The sequence below is a fragment of the Caretta caretta genome, chromosome 14, assembly GCF_965140235.1.
Source record: "Caretta caretta isolate rCarCar2 chromosome 14, rCarCar1.hap1, whole genome shotgun sequence".
In the NCBI taxonomy this organism is placed as follows: domain Eukaryota; kingdom Metazoa; phylum Chordata; order Testudines; family Cheloniidae; genus Caretta; species Caretta caretta.
Genome location: NC_134219.1, coordinates 36,956,465 through 36,971,719, shown reverse-complemented (window position 1 = coordinate 36,971,719; position 15,255 = coordinate 36,956,465). Strand labels below are relative to the sequence as shown.

General features: G+C 44.7%; 1 protein-coding gene and 2 non-coding genes across 3 annotated transcripts in view; 1 reads left to right on the top strand and 2 right to left on the bottom strand.

Moving 5' to 3' along the window:
- LOC125621822 (olfactory receptor 11A1) overlaps positions 1–15,255 on the bottom strand; it is a 109,862-nt gene that overhangs the window by 41,096 nt on the left and 53,511 nt on the right. The gene's annotated exons all lie outside the window — the stretch shown is intronic.
- On the top strand, positions 11,521–11,593 carry TRNAK-CUU (transfer RNA lysine (anticodon CUU)). The gene has a single exon. It is a non-coding gene; the product is annotated as a tRNA-Lys (tRNA).
- On the bottom strand, positions 14,159–14,267 carry TRNAL-CAA (transfer RNA leucine (anticodon CAA)). Its single transcript has 2 exons — positions 14,230–14,267; positions 14,159–14,204 (listed from the first exon to the last, which is right to left on the bottom strand). It is a non-coding gene; the product is annotated as a tRNA-Leu (tRNA).

The following is a 15,255-nucleotide window of genomic DNA, read 5'->3' as shown; positions in this document are numbered from 1 at the left end:
CATGGTTATAGCCACTTCCGTCCCTGGTCCTTCCACTTAGACAAACAACACTGACCCAATGGACAGCAGCCAAAGTGGAACAGCAAGAAAGGAGACGTTATGTTGCCAGATGACCAACCGAGGGAAGTGGAAAGGGAGGTGAAGCTGTATAACAGTGTATAAGTGGTGAGGAAAGAGCACTGAAGGGAAAAGGAACTCTATGCTATGTAATGAACTGGGGATTGTAGCAGATGTTAAGAAGTGAGGAATGGGCTGTTATATTAAATAATGGGCACCAGGTGATGTAAGAGACAAAAATGGGAAAGCAAAAAGAAGAATATATTAGAAGAGAGCAGAATAGCAAGCTGTGATGCTGGGAAATCGACACTAGATGGCAGGAGGGGAGGACAAAAATACTGATTAGTGACCAATAGATTTCAGTGGTCAATGCAATAATGGGAAAGATATACTGTAAAATGGCCACTAGGCGGCAGCATGTTGTAAGGGTGAGATATGGGCCACTATTTTCAGAAATGCCCATTAGAGGGCAGCATCTCTTGAATATTAATAAAGGGGCAGTGCAAGTTTATTATAACTGGCCAACACCTTGGACAGGCATCTCCCAAAAATGAAAGCTGGTGTTTGTCCATAATCTAAAATATTTTCCACAAAGGATCATTAGACTAAAAAAGATGTACAGTGTGACTTGTATAATTGCATATCACACTGGGCATTGTTAGCTACAAAGTTTGGAGACACAAAATGAACCAAGTGGGAGAAAGGTTGAAGTGGGACCTTATTAAAACGCGTGAAGTCAGAAAAGAAATATCAAGGAGCATTTACACTATGTAAATCAAAGGGGAAGCCCCTTTTCCAAACTAAGACCAAATGCACCAGCTCATCCCTTCAGATAACTGCAGGTCTCTTCACTAAGAAAATCCAGATTCTGCAGAGAGAGGACAGACAAGAACCTCAGCTGAGGAACTGGAGTTCTTGCTGCTGAGCCCTGAGAAATAAGAGCTCATTGTTTCAAGCTTGGACTGACCTGTAGTTACAGGTGAGCACTGTCTTCCTGACTGCATTTCTATACCACCTTCCAAACAGGGGCATGAATGTGCTTTTTGAGTATTAGTGGGACACGATGGGCGAGGTAATATCTTTTATTGGACCAACTTCTGGCGGTGAAAGAGAGAAGCTTTCAACCTACACAGAGCTCTTCCTCAGGTGAATATTAAGAGCTTTAGCCTCACCTTCCAACCGCAGTGCCAGTCAGCGTTCATAGCAACATTTCACAGAGATGGAGCTTGAGATCCATGTCTTTGACAGGTCCTCAGTTGTGGATCTGCCCCACTGACAGAAATGGAGCTACTTTGATTCACACCAGCTGGGGATCTGGCTCAGTGTGTGTTACAATGAGGTGGGGAGTGGTGACAGAATCTTACTAGGCCGGATCACACATGCCAGATTGTTTCTAGACTCTGAGTTCAGGGACAGCATCTTTTTTCACCCAGTGCCTTTCTTGTTCCTGTATTATCATCCCACACTCATTATGGAGTGTGGAGGGTCACTCCCCAGCTAAGGTTGCACATTAGCCTGGTTTTACCCCTTCCTAAGATCCACCCTCCAAAGAGCTGTGTTTTAGTACTGCTACATAGTTAATTTCGGGAATCAGAGAAGGCATTGCCAGTCCCTCACCATGTCACCATCACCATCACAGAAAACTAAGAGAGAATTTACTCCACTTCATAATATATGGCATGAACTGATCTCTTGTGAGGGGGTGAAAATTATTCCTTCTCCTACAGGGCACTGAAATGCTCAATATACCAGGATTGTTAGATTTAGTCTTAACATTTCAGCCTGTAACCAGAAGGGAGAGGGAGTTTCTGAATATTTATGGAATTAATTAATGAGATCTGATTAACTTTTAAATCTAAAGAAAGAGGCAGCTATAGCAAGAAAAATCCACTAGAGAAGAGAAGAGCAACAGACTGTCATGCTTGGAAATTGTCACTAGATGGCAGCAGGGTAGAGGAAATGAGAGGGTAGCATCAGAAATACAGATTAGTGACCAATAGAGTTCAGTAGCCAATACAATAATGGGAAAAAGAAAAGGAGTACTTGTGGCACCTTAGAGACTAACCAATTTATTTGAGCATGAGCTTTCGTGAGCTACAGCTCACTTCATCGGATGCATACCTGTTTCCACGGTATGCATCCGATGAAGTGAGCTGTAGCTCACGAAAGCTCATGCTCAAATAAATTGGTTAGTCTCTAAGGTGCCACAAGTACTCCTTTTCTTTTTGCGAATACAGACTAACACGGCTGTTACTCTGAAACCTGTCAATAATGGGAAAGTTATACTGTAAAATGGCCTCTAGGTGGCAGCATGTTATAAGAGTGAGATATAGGCAATTATTTTCAAAAATGCCCATTAGATGGCAGCATATCTTGAATACTAATAAAGGGGCAGTGCAAGAACATTATAACTGGCCATCACCTTGGACAGGCATCTCTAGGGTGACCAGACAGCAAATGTGAAAAATGGGGACAGAAGGTGGGAGGTAATAGGAGCCCATATAAGAAAAAGAACCAAAAATCAGGACTGTCCCTATAAAATCAGGACATCTGGTCATCCTAGGCATCTCCCAAAAATGTAAGCTGGTGTTTGTCCATGTTCTAAAATATTTTCCACAAAGAATCATTAGACTAAAATATGATATACAAGTCCCACTGTACAATTGCAAGTCACACTGGGCATTGTTAGCTACAAAGCTTTGGAGACTCAAAATGAACCAAGTGGGAGAAAGGTTGAAGTGGGACTGTATTGAAAAGCATGAAGAAAGAATACAAATATGAGAGAGCATTTACACTTATTAAATCGAAGGGGAAGCCCGTTTTCCAAGGGTAGATCACAGGCACCAGCTCATCCCTTCAGGTAACTGCAGGTCTCTTTACTGAGAAAGTCCCATTTCTGCAGAATGATGAAAGACAAGAACCTCAGTGGAACTGGAGTCCTGTCTGCCAAACCCTGAAGAGCTCTGTGTAGTCGAAAACATGTCTCTCACCAGCAGAAGTTGGTCCAAGAAAAGGTATTACCTCACCCACCTGGTCTCAAACCCTGAGAAATGAGTTTGACTCAAGTGTAAGCTGTCCTACGAATAGAGGTGAGCACCCAATTCCAAACGGCTGCTGCTTTGCATTTATATATCACCTTCTGAACCGGGGTATTAAAGTGCTTGAGCAATTAAGCATGAGCAATTTAAGATTCGCCTTCTGTGAAGAACGTGGGAAGTATCTGTATTCATTTTTACGACACATAGTCTGTGTCAGGATGCGGGGCAGAGGTAGGCAGGACAAGTGGTAGGAACTGGAGATCCCAGAACTGAAGCCAGGGGTCAGAGTCAGTATCAGGGTCAAGAGTCAAGCCGAGGGTCAGAGCCGGAGACAGAATCAGGAATTGTGCTCGGGGTCAGTACCAGGTATCACAGTTGGTGTCGTGGTTCCAAGAATCAATCGGGAGTCAGAATCCAGGTTCGAGCTAGGATAAATACTGGGAGCCCAAGAAGAAAACAGCAGGGCAGGCGTGGCAGATAGCTAGGGACCCGCGTTGTTGCCTGCACGCTTCTTGGGTTTTGTGACGTAGCAGACTCACTTCCTGAGTCAATGACTGCCATGCCCTGTACTTCGTGTCTTGTTCATGACTTAGTCTCACACCCTTCCCAGTATTCTTAAAGAATTACCAAAAAGCTGATTTTATTGGTCCCCATTGTCTTTGTATTCTTGATAGATCTTGCAAGGAAAATTGTTACTTTAAGGCCACTGAGTTTCTAAGAAAATACCTTATTCCATTGGTACAGTTTTAACAATGCCAAAGGATTGGATCTATAGTTTCCTATACCTCTCACATGTTAAACATAAGCCACCTTTATGCTGGTTAATTAGAAATAAATGACTATTTAATCTGCAATGCCCTGCTTAGAATTCTAAATAAAGCCACTTCGCTGCTCCCCTCATGGTCTTGGATTATATCCAGATTTTCAACTGTTGAGCTTTCTTCACGGAATTTTTTCCCCTTCATTTCATTTGCCCACAGTTCTTGCCATTCCTTCCTTAGCTCACTTTTGATTAGGTGTTTAAATTCGAGTTTGCTTAAGAGGATCCCGAGGTCAACTTGTTTGTGATTAATGAAAAGGAGTACTTGTGGCACCTTAGAGACTAACCAATTTATTTGAGCATAAGCTTTCGTGAGCTACAGCTCACTACATCTGATGAAGTGAGCTGTAGCTCACGAAAGCTCATGCTCAAATAAATTGGTTAGTCTCTAAGGTGCCACAAGTACTCCTTTTCTTTTTGCGAATACAGACTAACACGGCTGTTCCTCTGAAATTTGTGATTAATAGCACTTTTTGCCAGCCAATTCGTTGCCTGCTATCCCTGTCTGCAACAGGATCCATGCAATTACATTGGTTATATCCAGTTCCACCAGTCTGGCTGTTAACAGTCATATTTCATTAAGAAAATAATTTCTGCTGTCAGACTCACCACTGTGAGTTGCCTGCTTCAGCCCTGATAAGGAGTCAGACAGGATGGCCACACATCTAAAGCACGATTTAGTGCTAGCATAATCCCTGTGTATCTCAGCTGTAAAGACGGATACATAGTTAGTTAGCCATACAGCTTTCTTGAGTCCAAGTGAGGGCACACAGGAAGCTGTTCCCACTCTGTTCTTCCTCTTTGGAACCCTCTGTATTTGTATTTGTCAATAGTGTCCCCACTTATAGCAAGTCAATATAATTGTGACATCTTGTCTATCATTCTTTTATTGATTTCATTATATAATTCCATGTCTCTCTCGACTTTTCTAGTGATAAGAGTATTTTCCCATAGCTATAGATTTTGGTCTCTTTCAATCCCTTCTTTTTATTAAGATCCGTTTTCCACTTCTGTACCCTACTTACATGGGGAATTTTGAGTTTTTGTCCTAAAAGGTTAGCTTAGTGCTATCTTCACTATTACCTCGTACTTTGGCCCAAAAGGTTAAGCCTGGAAGCTTCATTCTAAGAGTTATAGGTATTTCCACCAGCTGCTGCTATCTGTAGTACAGAGATACAGTAATGAAGTTACCACCTGATATGCAATGCGTGTGTGTGGATATAATCTAGTTCAGATTTGTATTCGTCACTGATCCAAAGGCCTGGCATCCATACTCAATAACTGGTCTAATTAGTGCTCTGTATAGCATTACCTCCATTTTCATATCCGCTCCCCAGGATGTTCCAGATGTATTTTACTTTTGCACTTTCTTTTCCTTATTCCCTTCTCTTTCCCTCCTTCTTCCCTTGTCCATTCCATGGCATTAAATGGCAAAACTTTTCTCTTCTAAAGGACTCTTCCCAGTCAGTGAAACGTGTGGTGAGAAAATTTCCCTTGACTTTACTGCATTTGGGTTTCTTGTCTTGTTGAATGGGTCGCTAGGAGCTGTCAGAGAAATGTCCATGGAAAAGTGGAGTGGATGTGAGCTTGGCCAGTTCGTAGGTTTGCCTGTGTTTTGTCTCATTGTGAGATGGGTAAATTGGAAGAGATATTGCAGGATTTGTGATGATTATTTGAGTTAAATTATACTTTCTTGTTGCACTTTGTTTTAATGTTCCTCAAAAGGAAACTGATTGAGGTGATGCAGTGGCTACTAAGAAAGCCTTAGAAAAGGGCCACAAGGCAAAGAGCTGCTGCTGTGTGGCAATGCAGTCCCATGTCTGCCAGCACCAGGAGACGTATGATGACGGTGAGCTGAGCGGGCTCCATGCTTGCCGTGGTGTGGCGTCTGCATGGGTAACCATGAAAAAAGGCACAAAACGATTGTCTGCCGTTGCTTTCACGGAGGGAGGGAGGGAATGGGGGCCTGACAACATATATCCAGAACCACCCGCGAAAATGTTTTTTGCCCCATCAGGCATTGGGATCTCAACCCAGAATTCCAATGGGCAGTGGAGACTGCGGGAACTCTGGGATAGCTACCCACAGTGCAACGCTCCAGAAGTCGACGCTAGCCTCAGTACTGTGGACACACTCCGCCGACTTAATGGTCTTAATGGTTTTAAGTGGGGACACTCACAATCAACTGTATAAAATCGCTTTCTAAAAATTTGACTTCTATAAATTCGACCTAATTTTGTAGTGTAGACATACCCTTAGAGTTGAGAGAAATATAGCTCCCCTCTCCCAAAATGTATTACTATATGGCTGTTTTCTGCTCTCTCCCTTATGAAAGAGAAGAAAAAGTAAGAAGTATAAGAAGGGGCAGAGCTGGCTGACTCTAACCTCCCCTGTCATTTCACTTGTGTGTTGAACTCAATGAATCTTTCCGTTTCTGGGATGCCCAGCAATATGACAGCATAAATCTAATTCCATGCATATTTCTGAAGCGATATTGTCTAACTAATAGCTGGCTTTTTTGGAAAACAGTCATCTCCACAGAGGTTGCAGATTTGTCAGAGATTGGTTGGAACTGACAAAGGGGCATTGTTCATTTTTCTGTTAGGAATTAAATGTCTTTGTTCCATTTTATCTGCTGTGAGTCTATTTGCTCATTTCTCAGGTAAAGCAGCTACCAAAAGCTAAGTTGGGTGGAGTAATAGCTTTTATTGGACCAGCTTCTGTTGGGGAGAGAGACAAGCTTTCCTGGGAGCTACATGGCTACAATGACATAGCAAACACCCCATAACACATGAACAAATTCTTCTTTCACACTCACATGCATCACTTGTAGTGTTACACCAAGAACCACTTATTAGCTCGCTTACCATTTCTTCTCCACATTTTGAGGTTACCTTTTGAGTGTATTGTCATCATTGATTAAAATTCCAAATGGCCAATTAGCAAGCACCAACATAAAGAACAGCTGATTATTAATCTGCCCCATCACTAACTCTGCCCACCTTTCTTTGCCGTAGTTTAGAAAATATTTTCACATAGACATTTGCGTATAGGGAAGGTTTTAATTGTGCCTGCTTCAACCTAGAAAGAGAGAGTGGTAAGCTAAATTCCTCAAACACACATTTCCTCATCTCTATGAAAGAAAGAATTAGAAAGAAATGAAGAAAGTATATCAGACATAAATGATTCTGAACTTTCCTTTGAAAGGCGAGGTGTAATACATAAGTTAGTAGTCCCATAAGTGAACTGATGTAAGTGAGAGGAAGGAGGGCATAGGAAAGGGCTGTAAAAGCTGGTGGGACCATGGGGTGGGCAGCCATGGCATTCCCCCATCTGCTGCTCGTGCCAGGGGATTGTGGCTCCCAATCCCCTTTGACTGCTCACGCAGCTGGTCAGAGGTGCTGGGGCAGCTCTGAGCCCAACAGAGCCCTCACACAGCCCCAGATAGGTGGGTGGCCTGCTGAGGTGAATCGGGGTGGAGGTGGCGCTCCTTCCCTGGGCCCTGCTCTACAGAGCTAGTCAGAGTCCCACCAGGCCTTCCCCACCCCTCTTAAAATAGAAGTCAAACTATGCCTATGCCCAAGAGTTTCCACCTAGAGCCCCAAGTTCCCACCCACCTACTGGGCCCTGGAGTTTTTCTAGCATGTTGAAGGGGGCCTCAGAAAGAAAAAGGTTGAGAACCCCTGTGCTAAACTGCTCAAAAACAGACTTTCCCATCTGTGTGAAATAAAAAATTAGACAGAAATCAAGGAAGTGAACCCGACATAAATGATTCTGAACCTTCCTTTGAAATGTGAAGGGCAATAAATCAGTGAATAGTCCCCTAAGAAAACTCATGTAAGTGAGAGGAAGGAGGGCATAGGAAAGGGCTATAAAAGGCCATGTTTCCCCATAAATCATGAGCAGAGTTATGTGGCAATTAAATTAAGAATCTACAGTTTCATAAAGGGAAAGAATAATGAACAAAATGTGTGGGAAATACAGATGTATTTGAGAAAAGTGCTTGGAATGAAGGAAAACAAATATTGATCAGTAGAAACAAAAGGCACGGTGCGTGCCTGCTTTCGAAATTCTCTTACAACAACTCTATTAGAAACACTTAGCAGTTGGTGTTGTAATGTTACAAGGGAGATGGAAATGAAGCCATTTCTTCAGGTAGAAGAAAACATTTATGGGATTTGAACTAGGGTGGCCAGACAGCACGTGTGAAAAATCAGGACGGGGGTGGGGGGTAATAGGAGCCTATATAAGAAAAAGACCTCAAAATAGGGACTGTCCCTATAAAATCAGGACATCTGGTCACCCTAATTTGAATACATGCCTCCATACAGAAACCAGAACACCCAACAAAGCAGAGCTTTAAGTCTGGTGCCTCAGACCACTCGGCCCCCCTTACACTACAAAGAATGCACCTTATCCACCCTAGCTTTCTTTAACATGTTATGAGCTGTTCAGAGAGGCCAAGATGCTACATGTCTTTCAACTCCTAGAGCCCTTCTACAGCACAGTTGATTTGTATACACATTCACCCTAAGCCAAATTTGCAGGTTTTCTGGAGCCTTATGAGTTCTGAGGTGTTTTAGTCTCCCTGCTGACTTATTATGAGAATAAAAGATGGACACCAGAACTGAGGCAGAATACAGACACAGCATTATGAGAAAACAATGGTGAACCTCAAACTCCTGCAGTGTAGGCTACATAGTCAAGTAGCCAGCACCACCAACTGTACCAGTTTTTTTTTTTTTTTCAAAATAGCTCAGACTGAGTGAAAAACTGGCCAGAAATTTAGGTGCCTAACTGGGAGCTGAGTTCTTCTGAAAATCTGGCTCTAGTGGTAGAAGTGAGATCTTCTGAAAATTCTGGTCAATGTGTCTGGAAGCTCTAAGAACCATCACAGCTTTTAACATGTGCTAGAACATGATGAGAAAACCTTCCTTCTGTTGAACTCAGTAGAGATTTTGTCCTTGATCCCAGGTTTCAACAAAATTATTTTTATATGCAATGTGAAACAAACACCGCTCCGCAGACATTTGGACAGAGCGAAAGAAATAGACCTGACACTAACCCACATTGCCTTGCATGCGTAGCCCCTGAGCAAGATGGTAGCCAATATCCTACAGGTGGAAAGGTATGCACTATTGTTCACCCTCAGAACCCTTCAGCGGTTAGACCTCAGGAATGGAAGAGGCCAATGATCCTGAATCTCTCCAGCTGGTTAATTTTGAAGACTTGTCTATAGAGCTGGGTGAAAGGTTTTTGCATGAATATTTTATTTACTGAAATATTTTGACTGACAAAAATGATTTTTTTTTTAGTTTTGTTTCAACAAGAAAACTGAAAAAAATTAATCTTGGGTCAACCTGGATTGTTATTATTATTGTTATTATAATTTGGTTAGGCTAGCTAACAAGCAAAAGGATAAGTGATTTGCACAGCTCTATTTGTATAAAAGGTCCACAGTGGGAACATTCTGCTCTGAGGCACCCAGAGAACCATTTTGAAATGGTCTCCAAAGCCCTTCCAGCACCATGAAGAAGTAGGGGCCGTCTGGAAAAACTCCTGTTTTTCTTTCAATCAGAAGCGAAGAAATAACTTTTGAAAAGCTTCTTTTTTCCCTGACCAGGAATCAAACCCAGGGACTGCTGGTGAGAGCACTAACCACTAGACCACAAGTGAAGTGGTAGTGTAGCTTTTTGTTATCTCTACTTGGCTTTCTCAGGCTACCTTGTCTCCAAGTTGTGAAGTTGGCCATTCTCCATAAGGGACAACAACAGGGAGTGAAGGAACCTCAGGGTCACAGCCTGAGCCCAACCAAAGGCTACTGAAACAAACTCCACTTAAGCTTCAGCTTCCTACAGCAGGATCACAAGAGCAACACAAACAAATCTCAAGAGGAACAAGTCTCCTCTGCTATCATTTACCCCAGCGCAACCCACTCAGCTTCTTCTGCCTGCCTAGAGCCTCTTCCAGGAGGACACATGGAGCTGACAGTAATTCTGTCCCAGAAGCCAAGGGCGGGGTTTTGATACCACCTGACAGGAGTTTGATTGTATGTAAAGGGACCCTGAGCTTTGCCTGCCCCCTACCCCTACTCCTAATTTGTCAATTCAATGCGCTTAGGAAGCACCTAAAGGGCTGAACACCCCTTCTCTCCTCTCCTCGGCCTCATCGGGTGTCCCAGGCCCTTCCCCACAAATCCGGGCCGCCCAGAGGGGGGGCATGTGGGGCAATTTGCCGCCGGGGCCCCCACAAGAGTTTTCGGCGGCAGGGGTGCTTCCACTCCATGTCTTCGGCGAAGTGCCCTGAAGACCCGGAGCAGAAGGAACCCAGCCGCCAAAGACCCCAGGCCCCCTGAATCCCCTGGGCGGCCCTGCCACATATACTTTCATCAGAAGCTGGACTGACTCAATTACCTGCAGGTTTCCCTCACGCACCTCCTAAGGCAAACAGTCATCCCCTTCTCTGACACTCCTGGGGACACGTTTCCTTTGAGGAGCTTCTCCCCAGGGGGATGTGATGCCCTGGAAAAATGAGTGTGGAGTGGGGGGAACCGGCTTGTCTGCCCCCTCTTGGGAAGCAGTGACTTTCCCACATTAGCTCAGTCAAACAGCCCTCTCCAGGAGTTCATCTATTTCTAGGGCATGATACTAACAAACAGCACAGAACGAAGGGGTCCATTCACATTAAACGGCATCTCAACAGGATGATGGGGGGAAAGTTAAATGACTCGACATCACTTGAGCAAGTGAATAAAGACTCTCAGTGGCCCAAAAGGTTGTCTTACTCTTTCCTTAGCAGCTGAGATCACGTCTTTTAATGTCTGCAGTGAAAAACAGGTGGAATGAAACTAATTCTGTTAGCTGTTTTGCATTATTAAAGTTTTATCCCGTTGCAAATAGTTCGAATCCAAAACCAGCCCATTTCCCCTAAGACCCGGCTCCCAGACCCTGGGAAAGTGCCAGGAGCACTGGCTGAGAGATTTCCGAATTGTTTTAGTTAGAGGCGAGAAGGACTATTTACCTGGGCGTGAGGGAGACGGAAAGGGGCAGCTCAGTGTTCATGTTGTTTTTATTTCCTAAATCCTTTTGACAAAGAGTTTTATCTGCTACACCCCGAAGGCCCCACAGCTGCTGCTTGGAGACGTTATTCTATTGAGAGATCTCTCTTGTTAACATAACCAAAGGGGAAACTGTGCTAGTTTAATGAATTAACTGAGTTCTTCTTATTCTCTTTTCTGTTAATATAAGGTTGAATAAAGGAGGCTAGAGGGGGTAGGGGAATGCACCTTTTAGGGGGTGTCAGGTTTGTGAATGAAGAGCAGCAGAAAAGGAGAAAGTGAAACTGGCTTTCATTACAGTAACACAACCCTATTTAAAGCGGGAGTTGGCTTGTGGTGTGTAAAGCAGAGAGGTGGGGGTGATCCATCATGCTGTGTCTATCCGGTGGTGAACCCTCAAGCGCCTGGAGCCTTGTAACAGCTCCTATTTAGAACAGGGTGAAAGAACCAGGAAAGAAGGTTACTGTCAGAAAAGACACCTCAGAGCCCAAATGGCTATAGGGCTCCTTCCACACTGTCACTATGCATGGGACCACCCTATAAGTACAGCCTGGCTAGCTCAGTTGGTAGAGCATGAGACCCTTAATCTCAGGGTTGTGGGTTTGAGCCCCATGTTGTGTGGTATATTTTCCTGCTTAAGGTACAGTGTCATTATTTTGGTTATCCTCTCAACCTGAATTGAAATGCATTCTCTGTTCTCAGGACGATCTTAGACAGGAAATGTCTTTTTCTGTCTCTGAGCTTTAATACAACATGAAGAGAGGACAGATTGATGGTTCCATTATCCTATGAGAGCGAGAGAGGATTTTTCTCCTCTTCTGTTCTACCCCAGACAAGAGAGGGAAAAAATAACTCTTCAGCAGCTGATTGTCCCCCTTCAGTGATCTGTACTCTACTTCTTTCTACATTGTCTCCAGCTCTGCACTGGGCTGCAAATAACTACTTCCCTCTCACAGTCTCCATGCAGCCCCTCTTTATTTTCATAGAGATTTTTTCAGGCTGAAGATTTCAACCACATTGTATTAATTCCTTGTACATTTCTGTAACTCGTTGTTACTTCATCAGTGATGATTTATAAAAACAGGCTTGAGAGTAAAACAAGATGGTAATAAACCGACTTTTTTTATATAAAAGAAGACATGACCTCAATTAATAATGAAAATTGTTTTAATTTGTTTTCTGTTTCTCTTTTATGTCAATGTATTCTGCTAAAAATATGAAGGGAACAGTAAGGAAATTAGTAGCTCAGAGCTTGTGTTAACATCATTTGAATGAGTGTTATAGAAAAAAATAAGAGTTATTTTAACAGGGGAAAGTGATGTTGTATGTTAAAAGGCTGGCTTAGAAATTTCCAGTGATTATTTTCTGATTCCTAACACCCTGACTCTGCCTAGACAGGAAAGCAAGGGAAATGTGATCATCAGTCAATAGATGTTTCTGACATGAAAAGGGGACATGTGGCTATTTGTAGTTAGCTCAAAAAAAACTGTAAGGGGACTGTAGCCCCCTTACTAACATTCAGTGGGGGTGTTTTACTTGCTAGCTCCCAGTACTAAAGGGGGAAGGGTCAATGGGAAATCAGGACCCTGAGACTGACAGTCCCCAGGAACAATGGGGAGAGACCAATGCTTCAGGTCAACCTGAATGACAGGGCGGGCAGGCTAATCAGGGAATCAGGAGGCCAGGGAAGTCCCGTCCTCCTCTGGGTGAGCTGGAATTGCATGGGTCAGACAGAGTGGGGCTGAGCTAAGGAGAAAGCAGTGGCCCAAGCTGAGCTGGGGAGCAGAGCTGTGCCAGATCCAGAGAGACCAGAAAAGCAGCCCAGAGAGAACAGACCCTGTCCTGGGAGCAGAGCTGCAGCACCAAAGCCAGAGGCACAGCCCAGGCAGAGCAGACTTGCCCTGGGAGCAGAGCTGCAGCAACCAGAGCCAGAGGGGGCAGAAAAGCAGCCCAGGAAGCAGGTTAATGCTGGGAGCAGAGTCACAGAAGCAGCCTGCAGAGCAGACCTGTCCTGGGAGGAGAGCTGTAGTAACCAGAGCGGCCAGAGAAGCAGCCCAGTGAGCTGAATGCAGAGCACAGCCGTGCTGAGGCAGAGTGGGGCTGAAGCTGAGACAGAGTGGAGCTGGAGCTGGGGCTGGAGCAGTCCGGAGCTGGGTGTGGTGAGCAGCTGGGGAGAGTGAGGGGGGAACCTGGGCAGCAGGTCCAGCACAGTTTGATTGATATCTGAGCCAGGAGGCTCTGCAGGCCAGACTCAGAGCGGGGTTGGTAACCCTGACAGGGCGGGGGCAACGCTGGGAAGAAGGGCCCTGCCACCTAGAGCCTGAGAGTGTGTGGCCACCACCAGAGCAAGTGTCCAACCCACAGCATCCCTGCAGCACAGTCAGAGCCTGAGAAGGAGGCCTGGAACTTACAAGGAACAGACTGTGAACTGCCTTGAAGTTCCAGAGACACTGTTTGTGATGTTCCCTGCCACAGAGCGGGTTGATGTGTTTCCTTTAACCTTTCCCATTTTTCCTTATTCTTTTTAAAATTAGTTGTTGATTTAAATGACTTGTATTTGCTTTAAATTGTATGTAATGATCAGTGGGTCAGGGAAGTGCCCAGTGCAGAGAGAGTACTCCAGAGTGGGGACACCCTAGCCCCTGTACTAGGTGACCACAGCAAGGTTGGGTGTCAAGCCCCCCAGGAATCCTGGGCCCAGCCTTGTTGGGGTTATGAGGACTCTGCCAGACAGGAGAGTGGAAGGGGAGTCCTCAAGGACAGGGAGGCCTCTGGATAGAGGAAGTGGGAGCGAGGACTCAGATCCTTTCGCTAGCCCACTTCACCGGGGTAGTGCAGAAGCCAGGAAAGTTCCAAGCAGGGGAAATGTGATCATCAGTCAATAGATGTTTCTGACATGAAAAGGAGACATGACGCTATTTGTAGTTAGCCCAAAAGAAACGAAAGAGGGAGAAACTGCTGGCTGGGAGCTAAATATGCAGGACCAAGGGTTGGGATTAATCATAGAATATCAGGGTTGGAAGGGACCTCAGTAGGTCATCTAGTCCAACCCCCTGCTCAAAGCAGGACTAAGCCCCAATTTTTGCCCCAGATCCCTAAATGGCTCCCTCAAGGATTGAGCTCACAACTCTGGGTTTAGCAGGCCAATGCTCAAACCACTGAGCTATCCTTCCCCCCAAAAAGATGTGTCAGAAGTGGGATTTGAACCCACGCCTCTATACAGAGGCCAGAATACCCAGGAGAGGGGAAGATAGAGCCTTGAGTGTGGCGCCTTAGACTACTCGGCCATCCTGACACTAGGATTCTTCTAAGCTCCCAAATGATGGTCTACTTTTTCCCTCAAAGTGCAGGCAAATCTCCGCCTTTAGGGTCTTGTATCTTGAAGGAAAACACAGAGAGAGTTGGTGCCTAGATCTAGAACAGAACAACCTTGGAGATACAAAACAAAGATTAAATATCCATATGTACTGACCTAGAAGGATAATGGACAGTAGAGATTCTCTGCTCACAAAAGGTCTGGTATAACCCACATTATTAGGAGGGGGTTTTTTTTAAATATATATATATTGTATCCCTGGTTTTCAAAAGGACAGAACACTGCATGGCTGGCGTTCCTTTTTTTGGAACACAGGATTGAACTGATCTCTGTGTTTGGTGTCAGAACATACCATAGAGAAAAAGGAACCTTTGAATTATTTTGGCTTCCTCTGCAGAACTGGGACAAGGGCAGAAGGCATGTCCTACACCAATAACAATTTACTGTAAGTGCAGATACTGGTGGTCTTTAGTCCTTCTCCCATTCTGTCTCTGTGACTCCCCAACAAGTGGGTGGAGTTGGACTGATGGGCTCAGAACAGAATATTCATGGAGGATCCATGTGTTGAGTTCTCTAGGACGATTCTGTCAGGGGATGAGGTTGGATTCCCCAGCCCCAGATGGCCTTTGGCTCTGTACTCTCAGATCCCAAAGACCATAGGGGATCTGAAACAAGACAGGGTCTTCTGCAGAGAGGACATGTACCTGCATCCTGATTCTGATCCATCCCTCTGTCTCCATGAATGGATTGTTTCAAGGATGAGTTCCCTGGCACACAGTGCTCAGTGGAAGTTAACTCTCCATTTTTTTCCCCCAATAGAACTTCAAGGTGGACAATGCCTATCCTCCTGGTCTCCATTGTATCCCTACCCCACTTCTCCTCAGGTGTGTATTCCCAGCTCCAGGGTGGGGACTGACTCCCTGGCATGCAGGAAGGCTGGGATCTGCAGAGAGAGGACCATTCAAAT